This window comes from Patella vulgata, chromosome 5 (genome assembly GCF_932274485.2).
Source record: "Patella vulgata chromosome 5, xgPatVulg1.2, whole genome shotgun sequence".
NCBI classification, from domain to species: Eukaryota; Metazoa; Mollusca; class Gastropoda; family Patellidae; genus Patella; species Patella vulgata.
The window spans coordinates 14,316,491-14,330,856 of record NC_065883.2 but is presented as its reverse complement, the minus strand read 5'-3'; the positions used below and the strand labels follow the sequence as shown (position 1 = coordinate 14,330,856).

The 14,366-nt window shown below is 37.0% G+C and overlaps 1 long non-coding RNA gene across 1 annotated transcript; it reads left to right on the top strand.

Annotated features, from left to right (window-relative positions):
- Window positions 1-7,597: 7,597 nt before the first annotated feature.
- LOC130013034 (uncharacterized) lies at window positions 7,598-13,534 on the top strand. Its single transcript, XR_008788312.1, has 5 exons — window positions 7,598-7,679; window positions 8,920-9,019; window positions 10,239-10,331; window positions 11,526-11,576; window positions 13,449-13,534. It is a non-coding gene; the product is annotated as an uncharacterized LOC130013034 (long non-coding RNA).
- Window positions 13,535-14,366: the final 832 nt, after the last annotated feature.

The window sequence follows — 14,366 nt, the reverse complement described above, 5'->3', positions numbered from 1 at the left end:
GAAAATACAAGGTATAACGATACAAACGGGTTTTATACTGGTTTAATAACATTTTTTTAAAACACAGATGTGACGTCATCCTTTGATGTTAGAGTACCATTATTTCAAATAATCGTACGGGCAATGTGCCAAGCGTAACTTCGTAAAATATTGAACTAAAGTGACGTATTTCATTGCAAAGCACGTGCAATTGTCTGTATTTTAAGTTGTTTAATGGTCTCGAGCTTAAGACATTGCGTAATATATTGTAAAAACATTCGGGCCTCACGACCCTCATGTTGTTACAATATATTACTTAATGTCTCGCTCTCGACCATTAAACATTACAAAATAAACCTTTCGCTCATCTAGGAGCTCGTGAGAAATAAAGTTATTGAATATAGATGGACAGAATACAACTATTTATATACATTTACATAGAAACACCGCGCTTTGAATTGTCTATGGTTAAAATAGGGGTATAATTGAGGAAAAATAAACGGAATATAATCTCTCGGGATAGATTAAGATATTTAATGGACCATTGTTATTATTTACTATTTAGCCGAGGCAATATATATATATATATATATTTTTTTTAATAAAATGGGGTTCCATTATTTTTCTCTTTTTGTAATGTCATCGACTTTCATTTTATAGACTGAAAAATGTGAAATTATATTTGTAGGTGTTATGCAATTCTATTTACAAATAAGGGTCCATTTTCAAGGTTCCATTATTTTTCTCTTTTTGTTATGTCATCGACATAAACTGGAAAAATTTGAATTTTTTTTGTAGGTGTTATGCACTAAATATTTACAAATAAGGACCCATTTTCAATATTACTATCTGGGCCGAAGTAATAATAATGACATCGTTACAATTCAAGAAATATATATAGTTGTTTTTTTGTCACAGTTCATATTGTCTTAGATGTCTGGTGTTATGTGTAGAAACAAAGGTAATAATATTATCTGAACTGTCCTTTAGTAGTCCTCAATGTTTGTATGACAATTATCAAAGCCTTATTTATTCCAATCTCTATTACCTCGATGAAGTAATGCTGTTTCAATAAATTTTGGTTGGCTCACCTAATCTGAGAATCCCCAAATCTTTGTCTATTACAATGACGCTCATTTTTCTAGCCAAAGAAAACGGTATATTAATTTGGTATGGCGCGGGTGACATTTTATAAAGCAGATAGTTTTTGATATGTCTCTTTAGAATACACACCATTCATTCTAAATAGAAATTACATTGTCTAGGGAATCGGTTCGATTGATTTTCTTAATATTATAATTTGTAATCTACGCCATATTTGATTTCTACAATTGAGTATACTTGTCCCCCTAGTGGTGCCGCCTTGGTACCATCGCTATCGCTATGCCAGGAATTTGCTTTTGTTTGTGTTGTCAAATGTAAAAGTATTTTTAGTCAGAACGATTCGTATGGCTTTGGGTACATGAAGTATATAAGCCCAAATAGTTAAGAGACCTGAAAGATTATTGAGCGACCAATTCGGATATTGGTATATTTGTTCTTTAAACATACATTATGCAAGAGCTAAATCTGTCTATTGCAGGTCTTTCTTTAGGCCTGAAATGTTATCTAAATTATTAATTAGACATTAATTAACTTATCCAGACCATAGTCAACTCTAGATGGCATCGCTAGCCTGCGATCTTGGATTGTGAGCCGATTTACTGCATAATTTTCCGTCTCGATTTAACGATTAAATGGATAATCGAGACTATGCTGTTTATCGTACTGACTTTAGTTATGATGACCGAGGCTAGGCAGAAATATCATTCGCTTAGTTCTCGGTTCATAGTGGATCAATTTGAATGAAATTTTAAGCAAATTGCCTTTACGTTATCTAGTTTTTAACTATTATCGAATCTCCCATAATGTATCTTTAACCAAAATTGAATAATAATTAAATTGTCTACAATTAGTTATACAATACTCTTTACAATGGGTTTACTCATACACGGCATATGATGACAGTCCTGGCAGTCGCCGGTGTTCATATTTTTGAATGATTTTCGAAAACACGTACAGTTCTCATGCGTGCAATGGATATACTTATGTTGATGATATCACTGCTAGCGGCTGTGTGTTGTGTATCAATGTCATTGACAGATACACAACACACAGCCACTAGCAGTGATGATATGGTCAGTTGTATTGTATGGACACTGTCTTTAATTTCACCCTTTCTTCCCAAGATTCAGAGCTTCGACCCATTTATGGTTTTTACTCCCACAGCCAAGAGTTAAACTGAGTGGATATATAAATGCATATAGGATCCCCCTCATCTGATTGGTTAATACACATAACAATAACAAAGAGATGATGGTTTGAAATCTGGTGGGGGAGGGGCGATAAGTTATCTAATCATCAATTCACATGCTATTTATTGATTGTCGTGAGTTATTTGATATCAACATACACGACCAACTACATGTATGTGACAAGTTAACATGGAATATCTTTGTTATGTAATATGTACTTATATTCTTCTCTATTCTCCAGGTAACGTATGTAGTTAAAACCTTCTCCGGCGACTATTACTCACCAGCAACCAAAGATTCCGATTTTACCATACAGTGATGTATGTAATTATATGACGTAGGACTATATGCATAGGCATACATACGTGTTTTTTTTTTGTCACTGGGATTTGGTCTCGGCCAATTTTCACTTAGATGGATGCTCAAACGATGGGTCATGCCATAAAGCACAATGAAGATATTTATTTTCTTTTAAATACAAGAAACTGGATGGAGGCATAAATTGAAGTAGACACCTGTTTTAGTACGGGGTCGGATGGCCAAGATATCTAAAGCGTGTGCTGTAGATGAGAAAGTCGGTTATCAATGCAAGCCATGTATTCCACTCCTGGATTGCACGTGATAGGAGAACGGGCGTGTTTTTATTTTATCGGGTATTCATGTTACCACCACTTTTTAAAGAAACTAAAAGATTCACATGTACTCTGTAGCTATTATTGTAATTCTCCAGTTGTTTATCACTATTAATATTCACTTAATATGTAACGATGTGGACTTATAATCCTAAGGTAGCATGTATATATGTATATAACTATGTATTAAAATCAAATTGACCGAGAAAGTTCATCCAGATTTTCCGACGCGGTTTCCCCTTGTCAGTGGTGCAGAACGGAGGGCCTGACAAGGACAGCTGTCTAGTCCTTCGGATGAGACGAAAAACCGAGGCCCCGTGTATATATTGGAATGCACGAAAAAGATCCCCTGGCAGTTGGAAATCGATATAAGAGTAGGCGATAGTGCCGCTGCCCGGGCAAAATTTCCCTCATAGCACACTGTATGGCGTATGCCCGTCTTCATTAGCCCAATATAGGAGCAAAACAGTGGGACGTTAAACCACATTTCATTTCATTTTATTTGCAAATAAACTATATTATATTAAAAACACCACTTCTATAAATACTAGAAAAATATTGAAATAAAAATATATTATTATAATCAGGAAATGATTTAAATAATTCTCTTTTAATTAGGTTCCGTGGAGGCCAACGTCGAACTGAACGTCCATGTCGATGATGTTGGTAACTATTATGTATCGTATGTTGACACAATTATCCTTGAAGGAGCCCCAACATTCTTTATAGTGGGTGGAAAAACATACTCAACAGCTGATGGCAGTTTGAAACTTATAAATATTACGGACAACAGTGGAAAAGCGGGTGCATTGGGTCCGTGGACATCCAGGGATATCTATTATACAGCAGGTACTACCACCATCCTCGCTAGTGCGATAAACTACTCTTTGGGTGCTGTATCGTTTTCAGTGGTAATTATACTTATGTATTAAAATACAAAACTCATCTCGAAGGTCCATAGTGGCAGTTCGTTTTATTCACCACGCATGAATTAATTGGGGACAACCAAACTCATAGGCCAGTTGGCTTGTTTTGAAAATTTATATCCCGTTTATATATATATAACTAAAATAAAACCAAGTACGAACAATCCAAACCATTAGACAAAATTCGAAGTCAAAATAGGCAAAATAGTGTAATAAGGCAAAATAGTGTAATCAGCATATGGACTGTTCAACGTGTACAAAATATCATCTGTAGTGTGTACCAAAGCTGCTCAATTTTCAATTCAACATTATATCTGTGAATTCTGAACGGAACTGTACCATTATTGTAGTTTGCAAGGCACCAAACATCCATTAAATGACGACCAGAAAAAATTATTTATGTTAAAGGAACAGCACCTAAACCCCATTTCATTTCATTTCATTTCTTACTAACTGGCGGTCTTACTTTTACAACTGAGTCTCCAATATTAGAGAGAGAGAGAGAGAGAGAGCGAGAGAGAGAGAGAGTTTGTGTCCACTCGACACAAACTAGATCATTTCGGAACTAACACATGGTTCAATTTTATTTCAATAATTCGCTTGCGCATAGGAGTCTTTAGCACTGGGAGGAAACGGGAGGACCCGGAGAAAACCCACGAGGTCGGAAAGGCGACCATACCCCGCCAGTTTACTCAATGACAGACCTTATTTATAATACAGCGCAGCGCACACGTGCTAATTGTTCGGCCATCCCCCTCCCCCTCCAGCAGAAGACTTCCTAATTCAGAGAGCTGGTGAAAGTTGGAGGAATGCTTAGAATAGTCAGTAATGAATATCGAGTATGCTAGTTCCCAGTATTGATTATGCATCAGTTGTGGGATATGTTACTTTACTTATCATCAACAACATCCAATATTTTCATTCATTAAACAAAAATTAAAATAAATTATATCCAGAATTATGTGGATGGCGCTGGTGGAACAAAAGCTGCAGATGATAATCTGATTATTTGTGGATTTCCTGGATTTAAAATTGGTGATCCAAGACCAGATTTGGGATACTTGGCATTTGGCGGTCATTTTACAGGCGATACTGATAAATCAATGGGCATGTAAGTATTCAATAAAATAATGTGTCATCTCTGACAAAACAAGACATTGGTCAACAATATTTCTTAAGCAATGTTTATGGCTACACGCAACATGGAAAATTGGCGTTGGTGATAGTTATCTTCCCTTGTCATTTCTGCTTAGACGTAATCAGGGAAACAGACTAGAGACAGGGCGCGGGGTCATCCCGTCTGTATAAAGTAAAACGAATTGATACAATCACATACAAATTGCCCTCGTATTGTAATGAACTAAGCATTTCCTAATACAAATGTAACTAAATCAGTGCCGGTTTGATGTTTGAATGATGGACAAGTAACAGCGTCAGGTTTCGGAATGGTGAGAGTTTAACGGTTACGTACATTAAAGGGGACTCACTTAATCATCGCAATGGTGAGCATAACAAGAAGTAAAAATGATACAGCCCAATGGACAAATACGGACATTTTGATAAAATATAAGCATGTAATTGAAGACGCAACAACTGCCCACGCATTATACAAAATTCGATGACAGATAGCCAAACTATGTACATGTGCTATCAATATAATGACTGTTGTGTTTAAAGTAATTTACCACAATGTCATTTCAGAAAGTGGTACGGTATGTTTAAACTTAAACACTTACTTTATCAAATGAAACATATCACTGCATTAACTGTTACGCGAAAGAAGGCGGGGGGCGGGGGGTGGCCGAATGGTTAGCACGCACGCGCTGTATCATACGGTCTGTCATTGAGTCAACTGGCGGGGTTTCGATATTCCGGTTGTACGTGACAAGGAGTAGGGTCGCCTGTCCAACTTCGTGGGTTTTCTCCGGGTCCTCCGCCCCCCCCCCAGCTAAAGAACCCAGCGCGCAAGCGAATTATTGAAATACAATTGAACCATGTGTTAGTCCCGAAATTACCTAGTTTGTGTCGAGTGGACGTTAAACCCCATCTCTCTCTCTCTCTCTCTCTCTCTCTCGCGAAAGAAGGCTACTGAAATATATACTATGTAAAAATCTTTAGATACCCTTAACTCACTTTTATTTAATCTTGAATATGTATTTGTTGCTTGTCGAATAGTAATTGGGGTTCGGTGGCAACAGTTTCAAGTTATCAATATTATTATTATATCATTATCCTGGCTATGTTTCGTTTTCGTTTTAAACATGGGTACCCCTAATGTATTTGTGAAGAGTAAATTTGTATCTACAGTTTAATATCAGTTTTGTAAAATAATCAACTGAGTTCTTATAATAGTTGAAACATAGACACCGACCTACTCATTTTAAGGAATGATTATAATATACTTTATTTTACTACAGATTCGATAGTACAGCTACAATACCTGATGGCTTAGCAGGCTCAGGACCATTGGCGATATTTGACAAAACAGGAAAGACAACTCTCATAACCCCACTTGATAGTTTCATGGTCACATCCATGTGGCATGATAAAACTAACAATTATATTTACTGGGGGTTAATGGGCGGATTGGATGATGTGCAATATCAGACCGGATACAAGACATTTATAAATCATAAGACAGGAATAAACGCAGTAAGTAGAAACCGTTTCTGGGCCAAGGTGACTCAGTTAGTATAGCCCTGGTTCAAAAGGAATAAACGAAGTAAGAAGAAACTGTTTCCGGACCAATGTGGCTTAGTTAGTGTAGCCCTGGTTCAATAACCGGGAGATCTCGAGTTCTATCCCGATGTGTGTCGGGAACGTTTCTTGGGATGTTCCCACGTAATTTCCCTGTCAGTGGTGCACAATGGAGACGTTCGCAAAAGTTGAAATTCAAACAGTAGGCCGTATCGGCGCTGCCAAGGTATTAATTCCCCGCATATCACACCTTTTTGTGTAGAAACGTTGGACGTTAAACTCTATTCCATTTAATTTGATTTCAGAAACTGTTTCCATTACTGTAAGTATAACTCGCCTTTAGAATACAATTATACTACTTCTCGGTTTAGGAGTTCACTTAATTAATAAAATTAGTTTGTACTATTGCATTCTACTAGACACGGTTACCGCATATCAGTACAATTGGTGTTCATGATTCGAAAAAGGGATAACCTTCTGGGGTATCTCAACACGAATACAGTTGCACCCCATATATCTTCAAACGGTGACGTATGTCGTGCACGATATAGAAAGTAAGGATATTAAACGCGATTTACTAACGATAACGATTCACTCTTTGTTTCCTCCCCTCCCAACATTTTTGCATTGCAATATCTTTTGACCTTTTGGTCTCTAAGGAAAGAAGAGAAGTTTTATTTACATTTTTTTTTATCAGATTTTGGTGCATATGTTTGATTTGCAACCGGAAAGAGTTAGTGAAATTGTGTACGATAATCAGGTCAAAGCCTGTAGATTTCTTGACCGTTTGTGGCATAGTTGACTCTTTGTGGTTATAAGGATTAAGATCATCGGGATGTTCAAATAAATGTTATAGCCCGAGGGAGTCATAGATTGAACATTGAATCAATGGGAAGATAATTACTAGTCTTTGTAGTGATTTTGAGGAAATCGCCCCCAGAAGGGTCTCAGATCCGTTCATTTTATTTCCCCCAACAATATTCCAAAAAATATTAGTCCATAGTTATCATTTGAGGATGCACATTAAACTCTTTGTCTATTTCAGGCAATGAGCGAGTGGGGAGCAATTGTCGGTGGTCAGTATTATGGTAAGCTTAATTCAGCTGATAGAGATATTACAACACAATATCTTGGTTATTGGACAGATGATGGTATGTACAAACACTTTCAGATATATCCACAGTTTCAATTTAGGGGGATCATGTGGCTAAGTGGGTAAGACGCTGGCTCGCTAGCCTGGAGGTCGGGTGTTCGATCCCTGCATTGGCCGAGAAAGTTCATCCCGATTTTCCGGCGTGGTTTCCCCTTGTCAGTGATACAGGAAGGAGGGCCTGACAAGGACAGCTGTCTAGTCGTTCGGATAGGACGAAAAACCGAGGTCCCGTGTACACATTGGCGTGCACGTAAAAGATCCCTTGGCAGTTGGAATTCGATATAAGAGTAGGCCGTAGCACCGCTGCCCGGGTAAAATTTCCCTCATTGCACACTATATGGCGTATGCCCGTCTTCATTAGCCTCAGTTAGGAGCAGAACAGTAGGACGTTAAACTCCATTTCATTTCATTTCATTTCAATTTAATCTAACTAGATAACGTTGCACAATCTTCACCAATCTGATTAAAACAAATATCTATTTCGTTTTGTTTTTTTTACAGTTCAAAATTTCGTTTTACTTCTCTTTACTACACTAGGATCTAAAAGAGATGTTATAAAACTCGCGTTCTGGATGATGTGATGGATTAGTTTTTGAAACGGTCTGTTATCCCTTCTAGCACACTGTATGCATGACGCCTACAAGTCTTCACTAGCCCCTTCCGTGCAGAATATTTAGACGTTATAAACCCCATTTCATTTCTGATTAAAATTAGATTACAATTTCGTTTCATTTCTGACCTTTAATTGTTTGAGTTGAACGAAAATTAGTGCAAAATACCTTACTCTGATTGAGTTAGTGCTTAGACTTTGGATGCTTCCTTAATTGGGATATTATTTTGAATATCATATCCAGAATAAACAGCATTTATTTCATAGATTATCTTTCAATATATCAGAAGTCGAGTGGCAAGAGGGCCGAACTTTCGACTAGTGTGTACCGGTTTGAATCCCTGTGTGTGGTTTGAAGCCCAGTTTCCACTTATTAGGAGTAGCACCTGTGGCGTTGACAAAAAAAGGTGTTTTCTATTCGTTCGGATGAGACGAAAACCCGAGTTCCACCGGAGTACGTGTAAACGAAATCTTGACAGTTTGAATTAGTTGAAGGGAGAGTCAGCTGAGCCGCCGCTGTCCAGGCAAGATTCTCTTTCTTAGAATTGTAAACATGGCAATAGACCGAAACAATGTGTTGGCGAGACGTTAAACTTCTTTCTCTAAATTCATATGAATTATATTAAAGGTGCGTTTTATTCAAGTTCCCCAGAACCAGATAAAACGTATGCAGACACAATAGTTGAAATACAACAACACGCAAAGACGGTAACCAAAGTGCCCTATACGTAAGTATATTTGGTTTGTGTCACAAAAGATAATGTTGGTAGTTATAATTGTATAATAAGAACGTTTTATATAGACATTTAAGCCTGTTATAGTCTATGATTATTTATGTCACGGTCATTAAAGGAGCTAAATCTGTAACTCAATATTTTCCATAACACCCTTCGATGGGCCCAATGTTAATCTGTTTAGAGAGAGAGAGAGAGAGAAATGCGGTTTAACGTCCACTCGACACAAACTAGGTCATTTCGGGACTAACATATGGTTTAATTTTATTTCAATAATTCGCTTGCGCATCGGGGTCTTTAGCAGTGGGAGGAAACCGGAGGACCCGGAGAAAACCCACGAGGTTGGACAGGCCACCCTACTCCTTGTCACGTACAACCGGGGATTCGAAACCACGCCAGTCGACTCAATGACAGACTTTATGATACAGCGCGCGCACGCTAACCATTCAGCCATCCAACCCCCCAATCTGTTTAGAACCAAGACCGTAGATTATCTACCGTTAATATGTGATTCTGCTTTCTGAATTAAATATTAGATAATCAATTTGAGTACATTACATTGTAAACGTTGAAAAAAGTAGATATTGTCTGAAAATGTAAATAACGACCAGCGGCCTTAAACTGAGTTCAATTCGAAAATACAAAACATTAGCTTTGGCTTTAATAGGGTAAATTAAGAACTAGCAATGATTTTATTGATACATTTTTGTTATCCTGTTATCTCGTTATCCTGTGTTTTAAATACTCTCGTTATCATGTGTTTTAAATACCTTGTTATCCTGTGTTTCCAATATTTCTATCATATTCCACTGTTTTCAATATTTCTATCAAATTACAATTATGTTTAGAATATTCCAGATATTTTGTGTTTTCAATATTTTTTCGCATTTTTTTTTATCATATTCCATATATTTTGGGTTTTCAATATTTCTATTAATTTCCAGATATTGTGTATTTTGAATATTTCTATCATAGATATATTTTGTGTTTGTAATATTTCTGTCATATTCCAAATAATATTTGTTTTCAATATTTCTACCATAGTCCATAATTTTTACGTATTCAATATTTCTGTTATGTTCCAGATATTGTGTATTTTGAATATTTCTATCACGGTTTCAATATTTCTATCATATTCCATATATTTTATATTCTCAATATTTCTAGTATATTCCAGATATGTTGTGTTTTGAATATGTCTATCATATTTCAGATATTTTCAGCTTGATTCCTGGTGGTGTATAAAAAATGGCAGTAAAATAAAAGATTGGAAAGCGGAGCCCACAGCACTACCTCAAGGAATGAAGTAAGATTTTTTTAAACATTTTGGCAAGTAGGAGATTGGAAAACTAACACCATTGCACTTGCCTCAACAAATGACGCTAACTCGCTTGGTTGTTGTCCTCGATTTGTTTTTCCACATGGAAGCTCAATAAAAGGAACTTAGAGAAAATCCTCAATAGTTTATCAGTATAATTCTTCCTTCCTCGCCGTGCGCAGAAGGGGACTTGGAATCGGTTTGGGAGCGTTCCGTGCATCTCCGGTGCAGGGTTTGTACATCGAGGCACACGAGCACTCATTCCTCGACAGAGGTGATAAACTGACACTGCAGTATGCTACAAATATTGCAACTATGCCTCATCATGTTTCATTTAACACCATATTTAGACCTTATCATGAACATCCATCCATATTTACTGAAAACTAACGTTATTCCATCATTCGGTATTCGCATTCAACCCTTTTTGTCTCAGACTGGTATCAATCATGACAGTATTGCGAATACCCCTTTCTTTGAGACACCATTATGGTCTATATCTCCTCCCAAGATCGATCTAGATCTTACAAAACAAACAAACAAGATACTAGTTCCACGGTGTTTCAGTCTCTCTTCGTATGAGTTAAGGTCTAAATATGGTGATTATGCTCCAATTTATACAGATGGTTCCAAAGATGGTGATCAGGTAGCCTCGGCTACTGTCACGCCATTGAGACCATTTCTGTTCGTCTTTATCCTGCTGCTTTCATATTTACTGCTGAACTCCAAGTCATCTTTCAGGCTTTGGAGTTCATTAAATCCTCTTCATCTTTAAAACACATCACATTTACTGTTTCTTTGTCCTCTTTACAAGCAATAAACAATAAACAGCTTGTACACCCGTTAGTAGCAGACATTTATCTTCTGCTACTATCACACGAGTTTAACAGCAAGAACATTGTCCTTTGCTGACCCCACAATCATGTTAATATTAAAGAGAATGACCAAGCAGACTTAGCTGCCAAGTCTGCTTTAGATGTTTCCATATCACAATTTCTTTTACCTTTCACAGATTTTAAATCTTCCATTAACCTTTTAATTTAAAGTTATAATTATTTTTTAATCTTATATACGGTAAAAGTAAGAATTTGACAACATGGCACCACTACAAGATAAAGAATTAAGCAATGTAAGCATTCCGATTTCAAATACCGTGATTTAAGTAATTGGTTTATTTTACAGAGGGTTAGAAAAAGCTACAAATTCAAAGTTCATGATGTATAGTGGAGTATGGTGAGTTCAATATTGAATTAAAATAGATTGACTCCTTTGATGATGGACAAAACTAAAATTGTTGATTTCATTAGATTACGTATATTGCCCTTTTAAGAGGGATGACAATCCGACTTTGTTGAAGCGTTTACGTCTATAGACAAAGCCAGGGTTGAGATATACAGGGTTTACCACGGTCGACACAGCAAATAACGAACCCTCCTTTATAATAAGTAAAAAAAACCTGACTTCATTAAAGTAGCAATAGCTTATTATGACTATTTACAACATGCTGTATTCGAAAACGCTCCGCATACTCCCAAATAAATGTTTGAAACCGTACATGTTTTACATTAGTTTACTACCAAAATAGGGTTTGCATATATTTAACGACGTCATCCAAGTATAAACAAAGGATGTTATTGAAAGTGTTTCGTGTAATGGAGCTTAAACCGAGATCATTTCTAAATTTATAATTGTAATACTATAGAGGTTATTTTAGTGCTATGAAAGGTGCTCTGTTTAATATATTGAACTGGTTAAACAAAGTGACAACGAGAACTGGGTTAGGTAGGTATTTTGCAAGATCCAATTGTCTTAGACTAACTCACTGACAGTTCCTGCCACCATCAATTTCTGGGAGTATGTTACTGTGGTCCAGTCATCTCGTGCACACATTAGTCCAATTAAATAAACAATGTTTATGAAAACTGGTTCTCAAACGAAACACTTATCTAAAAATGGCAATTGCCCCACCCTAATAGCCGACGTTTGATACAAATATAAACAGCACCATCAAATTTGCGTTAGGCGTCACGGGAACTTTTTAGAAGGCATACATACAACCTACTCGGCTTAGAGGCTAGGGACGTATATTCGCATCGGCCTAGAAGCCGGGATAGAGACAGCATACAGTGTTCCTAGAGGTATATCCCTTTAGTCTCCTCGGCGTAAAGACCGAGGGAGATCGCCATGTAGACCTAGAAGGAAGAGCGTAACACCATAAAACAGGGAACTTATATTTTGGTTACATTTAATTTTATGGATGGGTGTGTAGTTTTCTGTATATAACCTTTGTATTATGGAGGTTTTAGAGATATATAACCATAGTTATACCAGCAATGTGTTCCAGAGTTAATTGATCATTGAGTAAAAAAAGGACACAACGTGAAAGTCCTACCGAGACGTAGAATAGCGTCACAGACCGTTTTGGGGAGATCCGTGACCAGCATTATCACATCTAGTTTGTTTTTGGTACCGAAACACAGGATAATGTCACATACGCATATATAGCAATAAATATAATTAAAGAAGGATTAATGAGAGTCGGTGGTGTTATTTGAGAGTTATTGCGAGTGTCACCAGGTTATTGCCACTTTAAGGGAGAGAGAGAGAAATGGGGTTTAACGTCCACTCGACACAAACTAGGTCATTTCGGGACTAACATATGGTTTTAATTTTATTTACATAATTCACTTGCGCGTAGGGGTCTTTAGCAGTGGGAGGAAACCGGAGGACCCGGGGAAAACCCACGAGGTTGGACAGGCGACCCTACTCCTTGCCACGTACAACCGGGGATTCGAAACCACGCCAGTCGACTCAATGACAGACTTTATGATACAGCGCGCGCACGCTAACCATTCGGCCATCCAACCCCCCGCCACTTTAAGGCCCGGGTACGCTATTTGCAGTTTCGCTAAAATATCATATAATAAGTATAAGTCGACGAGATTTCAATTCATCATAGCTCTGTAAATATTGAACGGAATTGAACCATTTTGGACTGATATTCCTACTTTTACAATATTGCAGTTTGTTATTCTTATAGCACCAAATGGCGCATCAGGTCTTTATCTTCTAATTTGTGTAGAATAATTGCCACCGCTGTTATAGGTCTGGTGATAATGTTTATGCCGAGAAGAATGGTGGAAGTTATGGTTTCATTATAGAGGGTGATACAGCTCTCCCCTTTGATCAGGTATAATTACAAAAGCACAAAAACGAAATAAGATAAATAAATAGGGGTTAAATTAGTTTTGGTGAAATGGTGTTTAACGTCTTACTATTTTTGCACCAACCGAAAAATTCAAAATTCCTTTGTCACAATTGTCTGCAACAAGTAAAATATCGTCAAAATATTAACTTTAAATTTGTTTGTATTGTTTGAATAGTCATAAGACTGAACGAATGAACCCGATTAATGTCTTCAAGAGTTAACGAGAGAGAGATAGAGGTAGAGAGTGCGCACAGAGGTCGTCGGCAATGGAAAGAAGCTGGATGATCCCTTGAAACAGATTGTAAGATAAGGATATCGATGTAAACTTATATTAATATAATCTGGAAGATTATGCTATTGGGCTACTCATTATTTCCATATATTCCTACTTAGGAAGCGAATTACTATAAATGGGCTGTAGCACTGTGCAGTTCGACGACCAAATCAAATATATCATACGATGTAGTGTTTGAGTCGCTGGCTAGATGCGGAAAGCACTGTGTGACGCATACTCTCTTCTAATTTTAATAGCCTTCTGATCGTCTAGGTTTTTTTCTCTGGTTATTTTTGTAATCCTTTACTTTATGGCTAGGACGTCTCTTTAAATGTCGTTGTGACTTTCACATTTTACTCCGAATATGGTTACACACAGAAATAACAATGTCACAGTTCGTTTCTATATTTTTATGTCAAGCACTGGATACATAGGTTACAAGCCCGGATTAAAAATTAAGACATTCTATACTCTGCGATATTACCTCAGTGGAAGCGGACGTTAAATAAACTACTCTCTCAACCCCATCATTTCACAGAAA